We start from the raw sequence: 6,000 nt of genomic DNA on the forward strand, positions 1-6,000 counted from the left end.
TACAATACTAAATTTTACAAAGGAGGTTGCAAGAAAATCCAACTTTTTGTGCTAAAAAATGCATGCAGGATTAAAAGGGATATTCTCCAAATAAATGAATTTCAATGAAGCCACTGCTTCTATTATTACAGAATCCATAATGGATTTTGTTAGATGACCTCAAGACAGAAAACATTGAATCTTCATGGTGTCATATTTTATATCGTGCCTTTCATCTTGAAATCTTTTTTTTTTTTTTTTTTTTCTGAGTTCATTTTGTTTGTCACTGCAGCATCGTCTGGAATAAACCCATTTCCTGCACTGTGCTGTACTGTGCAGGGCTCAGAGTGAATCAGCGTACTCTTTCCCATGAAAAATGGAAGCAAAGGGAAATGGCCAGGATACAGTCATCCTGAACACAGATTAATGGCAGCTCTTCCTGAGAGCCCTAATATCTTTCAAGACTGCAGCTGGTCAAGACCTTGGTTTTCTATTGCATTTGAGAGCAGAGTGCCTCAGTCACAACAGCAGTTTATTGAATTGGGTACAAATGTCACGTACGTGAGTGAGCATCTTTTTTTCCTTCGGGGCCTTTGAGGAAAGCTTTGTTACGTGTTTTTATATATTTTAAAATCGTATTTGTTGGATATCTTTTCTTAGTATCTCATATAGTTTTGGTGTCCTTCAAGTTTTCATAATCTTTTTAAAAATCTTACTGCTCTGTAAGATTCCCTTCGAGGACTACACTTGGATGTTAAGCTGTTTTTCCTTCTCAATATTTAACAGCTGCAAGTGCTCTTGCATCTTGAACAAGGAGAGAGCAACAGCAAGATGATACACTTGACAGCTTTTTTATAGCTCTCAGCATCTTTCCTCCATCCTCCTGGGTCTCAGAGATTGTCATCTCCCACCCCAAATCATTTACTTGCTGTGCCTGCATGAGGCATTTAGAGATTTAGGGACACTTTGGTTCCTCAAGCAGTGAGGAATTTGAATCAAAATCGCACATTTTATATCTTCTTGTATTTTTCACTTACTTTCGATATCCTTGAAATCACTTTATTATTGAAGCGTGATAATCTTACGGCACTTGCATTCTGATGCAAGTTTGGGGGGTTCCAGATGCTACTGAAAGAAAAAAAAAACAAAAAAAAACATTACTATAGGCATGTGGTTTCTCCTTCATATTCGTTAGCTCATTTTACAGATTCTCAGTCAAAGCTCTCAGTGCAGATACAAGTAGCGCAGGATCTACCGAATTTGTTAACCTTTAAATATTAACAGAGCTGGTGCTGTCAAAGCCCGAAGGATTTTGCTGGTTTGGTATGTGATCCAATTGGATTAAAGGGTATTAGTGCTTGGAGAAGTGAATCCATCACAACTTGTATGAGCCCTTTTGGCCTAGACCCGTATGTTCCTGGTGCATCCTTGATCAGCTGATGTTCTGTCTCGAGGATGAGCAAGAGGATTGAAGAGCAATTTAGGAATCTAGTGGAGCATATGGTGGATTAAAGTTTTCAGGTGACTTAAGCTTCTTGGGAATGCCAGAAAAGCAAGAAAGTATGAAATGCTGAATTTTACAAGTCCAGACTGGTTGCTGGTTTTGCTTTTGGAGTCAGATCGATAGAGATAAAAAGATGCAATGCATCTTAGAATTTAGTATCTCACCAAGTGGAAGGGCTACTTAAATCGCCCTTGCTAAGATGGTACATATTTTCTGAACAACATTTCATTAAATTTCTGCACATTACAGTAAGTGCTGCTGGTCATATGGAGTCTGCTAGGACAGCACTGTGGCACTGACAACTTTGTCAGTGTTTTGCTACTTTGCTGAAGCAGGTACATCGTGCTCCTCTTGCCTTTCTGCTCTCCAGCATCATAATTCAGCAGGGTTTTGTACAGCTTTGCCACTCCGGTAAAATATTTTACATACTGAAAACTACTGAAGCACCCCCAAGGGAGGAGCCCCACTGCAGTGTTAGGCAGTAGGAACATGAAGAAAAACCTAATGTATTCTTAATCACCTTCATTTTCCAAAAAGGACCTTGTTTTATTCAATGTATTCTCTGAAATAGCTGGTCTTGAGAAGAGGGAGGGTACCCTCCACAGGGAGCCCTAGATGGCAACTATAAACCCCCAAACGCGTTGCCTTAGGGGCAGCAAAAATGAGACATCTGCATTATGTGTACAATATCCCCTATCCCAGCTTGGAGAGAGATCTCTGTATTTTCTGATGTCTCCATATGAAATGGAGACATTTTGGATGAAAATGAGTCATTGTGCTGAGTAATGACAGATAACAAGACTGCAGGAAGTTCTGGGGAAAACGGCAAAAGGTATTAAAGTGCAGCAATTTATTTAAGAGCGAAGGGCAACGGGGGTAACTGCTTTTTGCATAGCGAAATTATGGCTCAGGCTTAGTCGAACACTTCCTCACAATAAAAAGATTTGAAAGCCTTACACATTAGGGCTGAAGGAAATACTGAACCTGATTTATCAGCACGTAATTAATGAGGTAATGTCATGGAGGAAAACTGATACTCCTGATCGATGAGAGCTTCCTGACTGAACGCTGCCAGGCTAGACGTGGAAGGAGCCTGTCACCCGACACGTTTTAATACCAGGCTGGACAAAACATTGAGTGTTGCAACAGGAAGCCAGGCTGTATCAGTGGCGAGATGAAGTGGGCATGTATCCCTTTCACCTCCTCAGACTCCCAGCTAATTAACGGCTCCTCCGTGATTTGTATTTGTTCCGCTGGGAAGTGGTGCAATGGACTGATCCACTTGAAAGTCTCCTGCAAATGAGGAAAGTTGCTGCAATCTAAGAAAAGCAATTTTCAGCCTTCCAAAATGAGGCTCGCTTACATAAAAACCTCTTTGCAGAAGCTGCACCCATTACGAGCAGCGGGGGGTACAGCTCGAGGAGCTGGGCCAGGATCCCCCCATGCTGGGGCACCTCCGAGAGAAGAAACAAATTACCTGTTCTCTGGATCTTCATTATCCTTTCCTCGAGAAAGCCACTTGTACCTCCCTCATCTCCGCATCCACAGGAAGCACCTGTCAAGTTTGTGTTTCTTAATTTGGGTTTATTTTCTCGGTCATGAATTTTTATTTCCTAACATTTTCAGAGATTTCTAGTTTTATTATTAGCAGCAAGTCTTTGACACCGTGCATCTTTCCAGACAGTTTTCCTTTAAGCTTCCTGTAAAGGACAGAAATCTTTCTATTGCCTCTCCTGCCTCCCGAGACTCACACTCTCTTGCCTTGTTAATTCCATCCTTTCAGATCCCTGGGAATATTTTCCTTCTTGTCCCTCACCTTGGGAATTCTGCAGTCAGCAGTTTGTTCAGCCCAGCGGGCATGGTGTGTGAAGGACATCGCAGACAAAAGCAGCGCTGCCTCTGTCCGTGCAGCTCCAGCTGCAGGATCCCTTAGGAAAATCCTAGCTGCATAGCGAGTGTGGCTGGGCGGGTCAGTGAAAACCCAAATGCTGAAATCGGTGGGAATCTGGCATTCAGTAGAAATGATGCAGTCTTCTCTCTCTGCTCAGCAAGCTGATTTAGGCATTTCTGATAATGCGTTAAGATTTTCTAGAGAAAAATAGGAAGGCAAATTAGCAGAGAAGAAGAAAATGGGCTCGGGAGTTTCTTAATGATGCTTGAAGAAAACTGGATAGCTTGGTCGTGTTTAAAGGAAAGACGTGTAAGGAGGTTCCTTCTGTTGATTTAAGGAGCATGCCTGTACGTGCCACAAATTGACAACACCACAGAGACTGCAAACAGCCTGATCCGCTGGAGCTCAGCCCAGCAAGCGATGGTATGGGACCAAGGAAGTGCCGAGGAGCCAGGGTCCCGTACCTGCAGCCTCGTGAGGGTCCCAGGCAGGGCACGGCACCTCTGCATTCTTCTGGCTGTTTTTCATCAAGAATTGAGGTCCTGGCTCACGTCAAACGTTCGTGGAACACAATAATCCTAATAGTTTGGTATTGGCTTCACCACAGGAGTAAAGCATAAACCAGGGAGAACAGAAGCATGATTCATTCTGGTTGCTAAACATGTTACACTTTTGGTGGTGCTTCTTTGTTCAAACAAACCTATCTAACACAAATTCCGAAGGAACAAAAGCCTGAATAATGTGGGATCGAAACTCAGTCCCCCAAATCACCTGGCCTTGCTTACATAGGCAAAAACCTGTCTGCATCTGTAAGATGCTAATTTAAGCCGATGGTAATTGAAGTGTTACCCTCTCATTGCCATTTGCCAGAATGCAGCCAGCCTTGCTCTTGGTAAACAAGACCTCCCATTACCAGCCTGGACTTTGGCTGTTCCTCTGTTCTGAATTTTCACTCAAATTTGGAAAAGTAGTACTAACATGGAGTAAACCATGCAACAAAATGGCATTAGCCTTAGCATGCACTTTCATGCTATGTATTATGTCTGCTTCTCTGGAGCCATGATCTCAGCTTGGGTCATTAAATAAGGAGTTGGGTTAATATCAACCAACAAATCACAATAAGCCTTGATGTTTCTAAGATGGGAAATGTGCAGGAAACTAGATTTATCAGACCCTATTTTTACATTCTACAAGATCAAGAGATAGCATAACCCCTTTTTTTCCCTTTTATAATTAATTCCAAATGTCAATTTGATCTACTAATATAATTCTAATTGCTAAATTTCTAAAATAAGGTTGCCTTTTTGTTTCTAAATATCAACCAGAGAGAATAATGAAAAAACACATGCCTTGATGCGATTAAACATGATCTGTGCTACCAGTCAGCCCGTCCTGCAGCTTGGAGCACACTCTCTCAGTCTCTTGAGCGAAGCTCTGGCACAGTGAGCTCTGGCTGGCTCTGTCTATGGGGAAAGCTCTAACACAAAAGTTTGTCTTTCACTTCTGAGGTGGAAAACAGAAGTTCATTACTTCCAATAGTTTGAGATTGTCATACAGTTGACAGTGACTCACCATTCTCCAAACAGCTACAGTTTAATGCTGATGCTTATCCAGTAAACTAATATTTGCTTATTTAATTTTTTTTTAGACAGAAGCAAAGGGGGTGAACTGCAAATAATGTGATGCTAATAACTGCAGTGATTGGTGCCATTTAAAGGAACTTTTCATAGTACATGAGTGCTTGGATTATTTTTTATTCCTGTATGATCTGTTCTGCCTTAGTTATTTTTAATCAGTTTGATGTCCATCCACAGACTGTGGTGGTGTTGAATACCTGAGCCACTTCGTTGGGTTGGTGTTTTTGAGTGGCACATGGTTTTTACTCCATGTGACAGCTGGATGACTCAGACTGTTAATAGAGGAAGCTGTCATAGAGGAATTGCATATGCCAGGAATGTGCAATCCAGACTTCATTTAACATTTTAAGTACAAGCTATGTAGGTGCAATTCAACTTTTCAGCTTTTTGTGTATTAAACCGTTTGGCAGAGGAGGGCTGACTCTGGCCTCAGTTTTCCACAGAAGCTTTGTGTGCTTAGCAGTTACACCAACAATTATCAGAAGTAAGTAAGGATTTACAGAGCAAGCTGACCCAGATGCCATATAAAGATCTCCAGGCTGAAACTGAAATCAGATGAAGAAAACTCGCACCATCATGAGCCAAGGTCAGTCTAACTTTGTACCTCATCTCCTACAGCAGCTGAAGAGCCCTGTTTATAGCTTCGTACTACTTCAGTACCATTTATTCCAGGGGCTCCCTGAAATTTTATGAGCACAGCCAAGGAGTCACCGATCCCACATGTGGTATTTGATACAGGGTTGTTTGTCATTAAGCCAGGTGAGCAGAGGCCTCCTGATGCTGGGCTGATCCCTGGGCCTACAGCCACCTTCCTCAGGCCGTGGGGCTGGGCAGGAGCAGGGTCACAGCTGGATGGGAAGCAAACCAGAAATGTAGCAGCAGCACAGCAGAGCAGCCCTGAGGCCCTGTAACACGGCACAGCCCCTGTGGTAACAGGCCATGGGCTTGGTGCTGCATTTCCAAGGCCTCGGGGCTGAGGCCTCTCTGAG

The sequence above is a fragment of the Anas acuta genome, chromosome 7, assembly GCF_963932015.1.
Source record: "Anas acuta chromosome 7, bAnaAcu1.1, whole genome shotgun sequence".
NCBI classification, from domain to species: domain Eukaryota; kingdom Metazoa; phylum Chordata; class Aves; order Anseriformes; family Anatidae; genus Anas; species Anas acuta.